General features: G+C 40.9%; 1 protein-coding gene across 2 annotated transcripts in view; it reads left to right on the top strand.

Annotated features, from left to right (window-relative positions):
• The window catches only part of LOC144316409 (complement receptor type 1-like), a 65,287-nt gene that overhangs the window by 694 nt on the left and 52,190 nt on the right, over positions 1-12,403 (top strand). The gene's annotated exons all lie outside the window — the stretch shown is intronic.

Here is a 12,403-nt window from a genome sequence, read left to right as displayed (position 1 = left end):
CTTCTCCTCGGTCACCCGGGCGGGGGGGGGGGGGCGGAGAGGCGGTGGACAGGCAATCCTGGGGGGGCGCAGTTGCACTCGCCCCATTCCCATCCCAAATCACCGCCGGCACCTAGTGGGAGCCTCTGTTAACACAAATCCCACAGCGGCACTTGGGGCTAGAAGGCCGGGAAAGCCCTAGAACCCTCAGTGTAATCGTGGCAGATAGAAGGGAAGTGTAGACGTGTTTACACCGGCATTCTAGTCGTGTGCTTAGCACATAGTAAAGCCTTTCATAACTATTTGAAAATTTTGAGGCTGCATCTTCCCTTCCTTCCTCCCTCCAGCCCATCCTTCCTGCCTGCCTTCCTTCCTTCTTTCTAAATAGGTAAACATCTTCAGTTAGTGCCTCTCACTCCTGGCCTTTCAAGGGGTCTTTTAGTTGCTTGGACTCACTGGCAACATCTTGGTTGAAATGACAGTCTTCATTCTTTCTGTCGGGCCTCTTCTTGACGGCTCTTTGTGCTCTGCTGAACAACAACAAAAAAATCTAGTTTCCACAAAAGTGGTTATTAATATTTTATCTCCTTAGACATCGTAATCTGTCAAGTGAAGAAACCTTAGGTTTTATTTGCAGAAGAAAGGCAGGCCAAGTACATTAAGCAATCTGTTATCAACACTTAGAAATGTTTGTGGACCTTTTAAATATCTGATCTCCTTCTTACTGGTATGTTAATGGCAAATATAGAAATATATACATATAAAGATTATAATAACAACTTCAAAATGTGAAACAGCTAAACTATCCAGTAATTTACTTGCCAAAGGAACTTTGATACAGAAAGTGCTGATAGAATGCTGACCCAGTGCACTGCACTCTGGACTTCATGAGAGAGCTGTGTCTTCCAGGTGTGTTTGCATGTGGAAGTTGGGTGGTGGGTTTGTTGTTGTTGTTGTTGTTTTCTTTTTGAAATCTCCACAATTAGGAGGCCAGGGTTCTGCTTTTTTTGGCGTCTGCTACTTAGTAGCTATGGGCCTGGGGCCCACCAAGAAATGATCATACAGGCTGATTCACAGGGATAGTTATTTTTCCTCCAAATTAGCCTACTAAGCACACTAAAATGGTGTGGAATGGCAGTCTCTGGCGCCCTCACCTGGCCCTTCCGTCAGATCTCACCCTGTTGCCTCACTGTATAAAAACGCAAGGTAGAAAGAGGGAAGGGTTTCTTTCTGTGATTTGCCAAGACTTCAGTTAACATATACTCAGATGAGCAGATTTATGGTTTATAGTTCCAAGTTTTATAGAATATGATCTTTATGATTGGACAAGTAACTTTACAGTTTTTCTGCATGGAAACAGAATGAAGATAATTGTAATAAGGCCAACTTAAGCAAACAAGAAAATGGCATAGCTGACAATACCTTCCAAACACACATATACACAGGCCCTCACACACACACAGGCACACACGTATTCAGGCTCTTTGTCAGAGACATTAAGAGGAAGAAACAGGGATGCCTGGGTGGCTCAGTGGTTGAACGTCTGCCTTTGGCTCAGGTTGTGATCCCGGGATCCTGGGATTGAGTCCCACATTGTGCTTCCCACAGGGAGCCTGCTTCTCCCCTCTGCCTATGTCTCTGCCTCTCTCTGTGTGTGTATCTCATGAATAAATAAATAAAATCTTTTTTTAAAAAAAAGAGGAAGAAACATTGTCAGTCCAATCACAAGTGACCAAAGGTTGGCAAAAACTAAAAACTCAGAAAGTATCAAGACTAATTGAAGTGATACTGTTACACATCCGCTATTGTGAACAGAGAAACTCATTGTGACTATCTTGTCCTTTGAGATATGTTAACGATCATATTAAATCATCATGATTAGCAAAGCATTTAAACTTTTTTTTTTAAAAGATTTATTTATTCATGATAGAGAGAGAGAAAGAGAGAGGCAGAGACACAGGCAGAGGGAGAAGCAGGTTCCATGCCGGGAGCCCGACGCGGGACTCGATCCTGGGTCTCCAGGATCGCGTCCTGGGCCGAAGACAGGCGCCAAACCGCTGCACCACCCAGGGATCCCCCTAGCAAAGCATTTAAAATGTTTCTCTCATCTGTATCATAATTTAAATTTTTCTATTTATATATGTTTAGAAATATGAAATTATTAAATGCAAGCATTTAAATATATTTAATATTTTACTATGCATAATATATGTAACATAATATGGTTATATTTCTGTTATATAACAATATTCTATGTATACATTATGTTATACTTATTTACATGACATGACGTATTACAATTTATTGGTACATAATTAACACATATGATTACATCATATAAGCTATATAATACAAATATAATTTGATATATAGTATTAAGTTGTTATAGTTTATGTGTTTACAAATAATTTATGGTATACATTAATCTGTGAAATATATATTCTATGATATATATTGTAATAAATTAATGTTATATATAATTTACAAAATTATATATTACAGTACATAATATTACATAGTAAATTAGATTATATAATATGCCACATATAATATATAGTATGCTGATATTATTAATATATAAATAATTTTGAACATTAAATATAAATATATAAAAATTTTTAAAGTGGACTCTTCTTTAGATGACAGAGGTGTTTTTTTTTTTTTTAGTTTTTATTTATTTATGATAGTCACACACACACAGAGAGAGAGAGAGAGAGAGAGAGGCAGAGACATAGGCAGAGGGAGAAGCAGGCTCCATGCACCGGGAGCCCGACGTGGGATTGGATCCCGGGTCTCCAGGATTGCGCCCTGGGCCAAAGGCAGGCACTAAACCTCTGCGCCACCCAGGGATCCCGACAGAGGTGTTTAAATAAAACATTTGCAGTCCTTTTCACAAAAGAGTAGAAGATGCAGAATGGAGAACAGAGTGTACTCCAGGTTGACAGTTTATGTTTGAACAAGGACATGGGAGTAATAAGTAAATTGTGCTTCTGGCACAGAATAAATCAATCTGCCATGAATGGAAAGTTTGAATCGGGAATATTTCAAAATGGACTGTGTCACCTAAGACAAAAACCACATGAGATGATAGTGTACACCCACTAGAATAGGTAAAATGTTAAAAACTGAATATACCAAATATTGGCAATAAAGTGAAGTAACTGGAATTATTGCTCATTGGTAAAAGATACAACAGCTTTGGAAAGCAGTTTGGCAGTTTCTTAAAAAGTTAAACACAAATGTATCATATTATTGAGCATTTTATGCCTTGATATTTGCTCAAAAAAAATGAAAACATCTGGCCACGCAGAGACTTGTGCATGGATTTTCATAGTGGCTTTATAGCCAACAACTGGAAACAATTCAGATGACATTCAACAGCCAAATAGGCAAATTAAATTATGGTATATTTGTACAACTGAATATTACCAAGGAAAAGAAGAAATAATTTTTTATATATGCAACAACATGGATGAACCTCAAAATAATTCTTCTGTGTAAAAGCTAGACCAAAAAAGAAAAAAAAGTACAAGCCAAGTGAGTTGGTTTATATGAAATTCTAGAAGGTCAAATCAATCTAAGAGGAAACAAGTCAGAGATCACCTAAAGAAGGGGGTAAAGAGACAGATGGATTATAAAGCAAAATGAGAAAACTGTTGGGGGCAGGATGGAAATGTTTGTTATTTTGATTGTGGTAATGGTTTCATGTGGTGATGGTTTCATGGTGCACACATATGTCAAGTTCAGCAAATTGTGTACTTTAAATATTTTTCAACTATTATATTTGATATATCACAAAGCTATGCAGAAGTGTTTTTTTAAATAAACTGTGGTAGGTCTTGAGTTTATGGAATTCAAGTTAATATACTTATTGTAGGAACAATGAGGGATTGGGAATAAAAAAGGAAAAGGAAACAAGATCAAGCTTTCTCTAGTGAAGGCTCATACGTTCCTTTCTATTTCAGCTATTATCCAAATTTGCAGTTTTACTTTTACCTCCCAGTTAGCAAGTAGAAGACCCTGGGTTCAAGTCCAGGTCTCTAGGAATCCAGTGTCTAACACTTACACACTGTTCTCTTTTGTATTCATTTCTTATTGCTGCTTTAACAAATTACCACAAACTTAATGGCGTAAGACAACAGAAATTTATCCTCTTACAGTTCTGGAGGTCAAATTCTAAAAAGGATCTGTAGGGCTGTGTTTCTTCTGGAGGCTCCATGGCAGATTAGGTTTCCTTGCTCTTTTCTCTTCCAGAGGCTGCCTGCATACTTTGGCTCATGGCTGCTTTTCTCTACCTTCAAAGCCAGCAATGGAGCACCTTTAAATATCTTTCTTCTGTCTTTGAGCCTTTACCTCCCTCTCTTAAGGACCTTTGTAATTACATTTATGACCCACCCAGATAATCCAGGATAATCTCCCCCTCAAGATTCTTAATTTAATCACACCTGCAAAGCCTTAGTGCCATATTAGGTAACATTCACCGGCTCCAGGGATTAGGGCACCGATGTCTTTGGGAGCTCATTATGTAGGCAATCACACATTTCTACAGATTGTCAAAATCTTAGCTAAACCTGCTGAGGGAATCCATTGCCATTAGGGTCCAGCATAGTACCAAATGGCTGTATCTCAGAAAACAGCCAGTGGTGTGAACATTGAATATGACTAGGGAACTTAAAATATATATAGAATTTAATCAATAAAACCATGATAGAACAAAAGATAGGAAGGAAGTAAATGGAGTTAGCATTTTCTATGGTTCTTGTATCGCTGGAGAAATAATTGTTCATTGCATGTTAATATGGTAAGGATGCACATTATCTTTAAAGGAGCTGTAAAAGAATTTGTAACAAATAATCTAATAAGGAGGGGCAAGATGGCGGAAGAGTAGGGTCCCCAAATCACCCGTCTCCACCAAACTACCTAGAAAACCTTCAAATTATCCTGAAAATCTATGAATTCGGCCTGAGAATCAAAGAGAGAACACCTGGAATGCTCTAGTGAGAAGAGTTCGCGCATCTATCAAGGTAGGAAGACGGGGAAAAAGAAATAAAGAAACAAAGGCCTCCAAGGGGGAGGGGCCCCGCGAGGAGCCGGGCTGAGGCCGGGGCGAGTGTCCCCAGGACAGGAGAGCCCCGTCCCGGAGGAGCAGGAGCTGCACCGACCTTCCCGGGGGAAAGGGGCCCGCAGGGAGGTGGAGCAGGACCCAGGAGGGCGGGGATGCCCTCGGGCTCCCGGGGACAGTAAAAGGCACCTGCGCCCCGGGAGAGTGCGCCGAGCTCCCTAAGGGCTGCAGCGCGCACGGCGGGACCTGGCGGGACCCGGAGCAGCTGAAGGGGCTCGGGCGGCGGCTCCGCGGAGGGGGCTGCGGGCCGGGAGCAGCTCGGCCGGGCTCGGGCAGAGGAAGAGGCTCCGTGCGGAGGGGGCTGCGCGGTTCCAGGAGCAGCTCGGAGGGGCTCGGGCGGCGGCTCCGCGGAGGGGGCTGTGGGGCGGGAGCACGAATCCACCAGCGCAGGCCCCGGAGCACAGGGCGCCGGGACACAGCCCAGGATCCGGCCTCCCCCGCCCCGGGACAGGCAGAGGCCGGGAGGGCCCAGGACCGCAAGGACGCTCCTGCCCCGAGCTGAGCAGATCAGCGGCCCGCCCCGGAGCCTCCAGGCCCTGCAGACGGAGAGCTCCGGAGTTCCTGCCGGAGCTGAATCCAGGGCTGCAGAGCTGGCCCCGCCACTAGGGCTGTTGCTCCTGGGGCCTCACGGGGTAAACAACCCCCACTGAGCCCTGCACCAGGCAGGGGCACAGCAGCTCCCCCAACTGCTAACACCTGAAAATCAGCACAACAGGCCCCTCCCCCAGAACACCAGCTAGACGGACAACTTCCAGGAGAAGCCAAGGGACTTAAAGTACACAGAATCAGAAGATACTCCCCCGTGGTTCTTTTTTTTGTTTGTTTGTTTTGTTTTGTTTTGCTTTTTGATTTGTTTCCTTCCCCCACCCCCCTTTTTTTCTCCTTTCTTTCTTTTTCTTCTTTTTTTTTTTCGGTTTTTTTCTTCCTTTTTTTTCTCTTTCTCTTTTCTTTCCTTCTTTGTCTCCTCTCTTTTTCTCCTTTTCCCAAAACAACTTGCTTTTGGCCACTCTGCACTGAGCAAAATGACTAGAAGGAAAACCTCACCTCAAAAGAAAGAATCAGAAACAGTCCTCTCTCCCACAGAGTTACAAAATCTGGATTACAATTCAATGTCAGAAAGCCAATTCAGAAGCACTATTATACAGCTACTGGTGGCTCTAGAAAAAAGCATAAAGGACTCAAGAGACTTCATGACTGCAGAATTTAGAGCTAATCAGGCAGAAATTAAAAATCAATTGAATGAGATGCAATCCAAACTAGAAGTCCTAACGACGAGGGTTAACGAGGTGGAAGAACGAGTGAGTGACATAGAAGACAAGTTGATAGCAAAGAGGGAAACTGAGGAAAAAAGAGACAAACAATTAAAAGACCATGAAGATAGATTAAGGGAAATAAACGACAGCCTGAGGAAGAAAAACCTACGTTTAATTGGTGTTCCCGAGGGCGCCGAAAGGGCCAGAGGGCCAGAATGTGTATTTGAACAAATTCTAGCTGAAAACTTTCCTAATCTGGGAAGGGAAACAGGCATTCAGATCCAGGAAATAGAGAGATCCCCCCCCTAAAATCAATAAAAACCGTTCAACACCTCGACATTTAATAGTGAAGCTTGCAAATTCCAAAGATAAAGAGAAGATCCTTAAAGCAGCAAGAGACAAGAAATCCCTGACTTTTATGGGGAGGAGTATTAGGGTAAGAGCAGACCTCTCCACAGAGACCTGGCAGGCCAGAAAGGGCTGGCAGGATATATTCAGGGTCCTAAATGAGAAGAACATGCAACCAAGAATACTTTATCCAGCAAGGCTCTCATTCAAAATGGAAGGAGAGATAAAGAGCTTCCAAGACAGGCAGCAACTGAAAGAATATGTGACCTCCAAACCAGCTCTGCAAGAAATTTTAAGGGGGACTCTTAAAATTCCCCTTTAAGAAGAAGTTCAGTGGAACATTCCACAAAAACAAGGACTGAATAGATATCATGATGACACTAAACTCATATCTCTCAATAGTAACTCTGAATGTGAACGGGCTTAATGACCCCATCAAAAGGCGCAGGGTTTCAGACTGGATAAAAAAGCAGGACCCATCTATTTGCTGTCTACAAGAGACTCATTTTAGACAGAAGGACACCTACAGCCTGAAAATAAAAGGTTGGAGAACCATTTACCATTCGAATGGTCCTCAAAAGAAAGCAGGGGTAGCCATCCTTATATCAGATAAACTAAAATTTACCCCGAAGACTGTAGTGAGAGATGAAGAGGGACACTATATCATACTTAAAGGATCTATTCAACAAGAGGACTTAACAATCCTCAATATATATGCCCCGAATGTGGGAGCTGCCAAATATATAAATCAATTATTAACCAAAGTGAAGAAATACTTAGATAATAATACACTTATACTTGGTGACTTCAATCTAGCTCTTTCTATACTCGATAGGTCTTCTAAGCACAACATCTCCAAAGAAACGAGAGCTTTAAATGATACACTGGACCAGATGGATTTCACAGATATCTACAGAACTTTACATCCAAACTCAACTGAATACACATTCTTCTCAAGTGCACATGGAACTTTCTCCAGAATAGACCACATATTGGGTCACAAATCAGGTCTGAACCGATACCAAAAGATTGGGATCGTCCCCTGCATATTCTCAGACCATAATGCCTTGAAATTAGAACTAAATCACAACAAGAAGTTTGGAAGGACCTCAAACACGTGGAGGTTAAGGACCATCCTGCTGAAAGATGAAAGGGTCAACCAGGAAATTAAGGAAAAATTAAAAAGATTCATGGAAACTAATGAGAATGAAGATACAACCGTTCAAAATCTTTGGGATGCAGCAAAAGCAGTCCTAAGGGGGAAATACATCGCAATACAAGCATCCATTCAAAAACTGGAAAGAACTCAAATACAAAAGCTAACCTTACACATAAAGGAGCTAGAGAAAAAACAGCAAATAGATCCTACACCCAGGAGAAGAAGGGAGTTAATAAAGATTTGAGCAGAACTCAACGAAATCGAGACCAGAAGAACTGTGGAACAGATCAACAGAACCAGAAGTTGGTTCTTTGAAAGAATTAATAAGATAGATAAACCATTAGCCAGCCTTATTAAAAAGAAGAGAGAGAAGACTCAAATTAATAAAATCATGAATGAGAAAGGAGAGATCACTACCAACACCAAGGAAATACAAACGATTTAAAAAACATATTATGAACAGCTATACGCCAATAAATTAGGCAATCTAGAAGAAATGGACGCATTCCTGGAAAGCCACAAACTACCAAAACTGGAACAGGAAGAAATAGAAAACCTGAACAGGCCAATAACCAGGGAGGAAATTGAAGCAGTCATCAAAAACCTCCCAAGACACAAGAGTCCAGGGCCAGATGGCTTCCCAGGGGAATTTTATCAAACGGTTAAAGAAGAAACCATACCTATTCTCCTAAAGCTGTTTGGAAAGATAGAAAGAGATGGAGTACTTCCAAATTTGTTCTATGAGGCCAGCATCAGCTTAATTCCAAAACCAGACAAAGACTCCACCAAAAAGGAGAATTACAGACCAATATCCCTGATGAACATGGATGCAAAAATTCTCAACAAGATACTGGCCAATAGGATCCAAAAGTACATTAAGAAAATTATTCACCATGACCAAGTAGGATTTATCCCCGGGACACAAGGCTGGTTCAACACCCGTAAAACAATCAATGTGATTCATCATATCAGCAAGAGAAAAACCAAGAACCATATGATCCTCTCATTAGATGCAGAGAAAGCATTTGACAAAATACAGCATCCATTTCTGATCAAAACTCTTCAGAGTGTAGGGATAGAGGGAACATTCCTCAACATCTTAAAAGCCATCTGTGAAAAGCCCACAGCAAATATCATTCTCAATGGGGAAGCACTGGGAGCCTTTCCCCTAAGATCAGGAACAAGACAGGGATGTCCACTCTCACCACTGCTATTCAACATAGTACTGGAAGTCCTAGCCTCAGCAATCAGACAACAAAAAGACATTAAGGGCATTCAAATTGGCCAAGAAGAAGTCAAACTCTCCCTCTTCGCCGATGACATGATACTCTACATAGAAAACCCAAAAGTATCCACCCCAAGATTGCTAGAACTCATACAGCAATTCGGTAGCGTGGCAGGATACAAAATCAATGCCCAGAAATCAGTGGCATTTCTATACACTAACAATGAGACTGAAGAAAGAGAAATTAAGGAGTCAATCCCATTTACAATTGCACCCAAAAGCATAAGATACCTAGGAATAAACCTAACCAATGTTGTAAAGGATCTATACCCTCAAAACTATAGAACACTTCTGAAAGAAATTGAGGAAGACACAAAGAGATGGAAAAATATTCCATGCTCATGGATTGGCAGAATTAATATTGTGAAAATGTCAATGTTACCCAGGGCAATATACACGTTTAATGCAATCCCTATCAAAATACCATGGACTTTCTTTAGAGAGTTAGAACAAATTATTTTAAGATTTGTGTGGAACCAGAAAAGACCCCGAATAGCCAGGGGAATTTTAAAAAAGAAAACCATGTCTGGGGGCATCACAATGCCAGATTTCAGGTTGTACTATAAAGCTGTGGTCATCAAGACAGTGTGGTACTGGCACAAAAACAGACACATAGATCAGTGGAACAGAATAGAGAACCCAGAAGTGGACCCTGAACTTTATGGTCAACTAATATTCGATAAAGGAGGAAAGACTATCCATTGGAAGAAAGACAGTCTCTTCAGTAAATGGTGCCGGGAAAATTGGACATCCACATGCAGAAGAACGAAACTAGACCACTCTCTTGCACCATACACAAAGATAAACTCAAAATGGATGAAAGATCTAAATGTGAGACAAGATTCCATCAAAATCCTAGAGAAGAACACAGGCAACACCCTTTTTGAACTCGGCCACAGTAACTTCTTGCAAGATACATCCACGAAGGCAAAAGAAACAAAAGCAAAAATGAACTATTGGGACTTCATCAAGATAAGAAGCTTTTGCACAGCAAAGGATACAGTCAACAAAACTCCAAAGACAACCTACAGAATGGGAGAAGATATTTGCAAATGACGTATCAGATAAAGGGCTAGTTTCCAAGATCTATAAAGAACTTATTAAACTCAACACCAAAGAAACAAACAATCCAATCATGAAATGGGCAAAAGACATGAAGAGAAATCTCACAGAGGAAGACATAGACATGGCCAATATGCATATGAGAAAATGCTCTGCATCACTTGCCATCAGGGAAATGCAAATCAAAACCACAATGAGATACCACCTCACACCAGTGAGAATGGGGCAAATTAACAAGGCAGGAAACAACAAATGTTGGAGAGGATGCGGAGAAAAGGGAACCCTCTTACACTGTTGGTGGGAATGTGAAATGGTGCAGCCGCTCTGGAAAACTGTGTGGAGGTTCCTCAAAGAGTTAAAAATAGACCTGCCCTACGACCCAGCAATTGCACTGTTAGGGATTTACCCCAAAGATACAAATGCAATGAAACGCCGGGACACCTGCACCCCGATGTTTATAGCAGCAATGGCCACGATAGCCAAACTGTGGAAGGAGCCTCGGTGTCCAAAGAAAGATGAATGGATAAAGAAGATGTGGTTTATGTATACAATGGAATATTACTCAGCTATTAGAAATGACAAATACCCACCATTTGCTTCAACGTGGATGGAACTGGAGGGTATTATGCTGAGTGAAGTAAGTCAGTTGGAGAAGGACAAACATTATATGTTCTCATTCATTTGGGGAATATAAATAATAGTGAAAGGGAATATAAGGGAAGGGAGAAGAAATGTGTGGGAAATATCAGAAAGGGAGACAGAACGTAAAGACTGCTAACTCTGGGAAACGAACTAGGGGTGGTAGAAGGGGAGGAGGGCGGGGGGTGGGAGTGAATGGGTGACGGGCACTGGGGGTTATTCTGTATGTTAGTAAATTGAACACCAATAAAAAATAAATTTAAAAAAAACAAATAATCTAATAAAAAGAAATAACAATAAGGGTGCCTGAGTGGCTCAGTTGGTTGAGTGCCACTCTTGATTTCGGCTCCAGTCCTGATCTCAGGGTCCTGGGATCGACCCCCCTTGGGTTCTGCACTTAGTGGGGAGTCTGTTCCTCCCTCAGCCTCTGCCCCTTCTCCTGCTCATGCTTGCACAGGGGAATTATGGACAGAAGACTTATTAAGTTGTTAAGACTTAATTATTTAATAAATGGAACTGTAAGGTATTTCTTTTTTGGCTAGTAATGATGTGGAAAACTTACTGAGACCCTAGATTGCACTATGAACTGAATAAGTTTAGGAATTATTTTTAATTCATTCTGTTATAATGAATTAAAAATAAAAAATATGTGGTCCATACAAAAGAAACAATATACATGTTCAGAGACAGAATGGATGAATATAAAAGGATGAAAAACCTGCCATGCAAAAACAAACCAAAACGAAGATGATTTGGCAAATGTGGCATAACAATCTTTGTCTTTAAATTATCACTGTGTATGTATATTTAAAATAGTTACTGATGTATTGAGAACTAAGTCTGTAATCTTATTTTTATTTGTCCCTACAAATAAAGTAGACAAAGTAGAATTTGAGGCAACTTTCATTACTAGAGATAAAGAGAGGTATTTTCTAATGATAAAAGGTCAATCTACCCAAAATATAATTTAAAAATTTTAAGGTTAAAATGGAAAGAATTAGAAGAAGAAATAAGACAGTGTACAATAAGAATATTTAACACAACTCCTAGTAGAGTAAGCAGACCCTCTCAAATCAGTAAGTATCTAGAAGATTTGAACAAATCTGATTAGCAGATTGGACCTCACTGACATACCCAGAACACTGTATCCACTGTAGACAGATATTTTTACAAATACAAGTGATACATATGGTTCAACTGACCATATGTTGAACCATAAAACAAGCTTCAATCAATTTCACAATAATACACATGCAGCTAATAAATATAATCATAAATATACAGCGAAAAAATTTCCTCAAATGTTTGTAAACTATGCAAAACATTTCTAAATAAACCATGGGTCAGTGAATAAATTTTTTTTAATTTTTATTTATTTATGATAGTCACAGAGAGAGAGAGGCAGAGACACAGGCAGAGGGAGAAGCAGGCTCCATGCACCGGGAGCCCGACGTGGGATTCGATCCCGGGTGTCCAGGATCATGCCCTGGGCCAAAGGCAGGCGCCAAACCACTGCGCCACCCAGGGATCCCATGGGTCAGTGAATAAATCACAAT

Source organism: Canis aureus, chromosome 6 (genome assembly GCF_053574225.1).
Source record: "Canis aureus isolate CA01 chromosome 6, VMU_Caureus_v.1.0, whole genome shotgun sequence".
In the NCBI taxonomy this organism is placed as follows: domain Eukaryota; kingdom Metazoa; phylum Chordata; class Mammalia; order Carnivora; family Canidae; genus Canis; species Canis aureus.
Note: the sequence above shows the minus strand (reverse complement) of the source record. Positions and strands in the feature narration are given on the sequence as shown.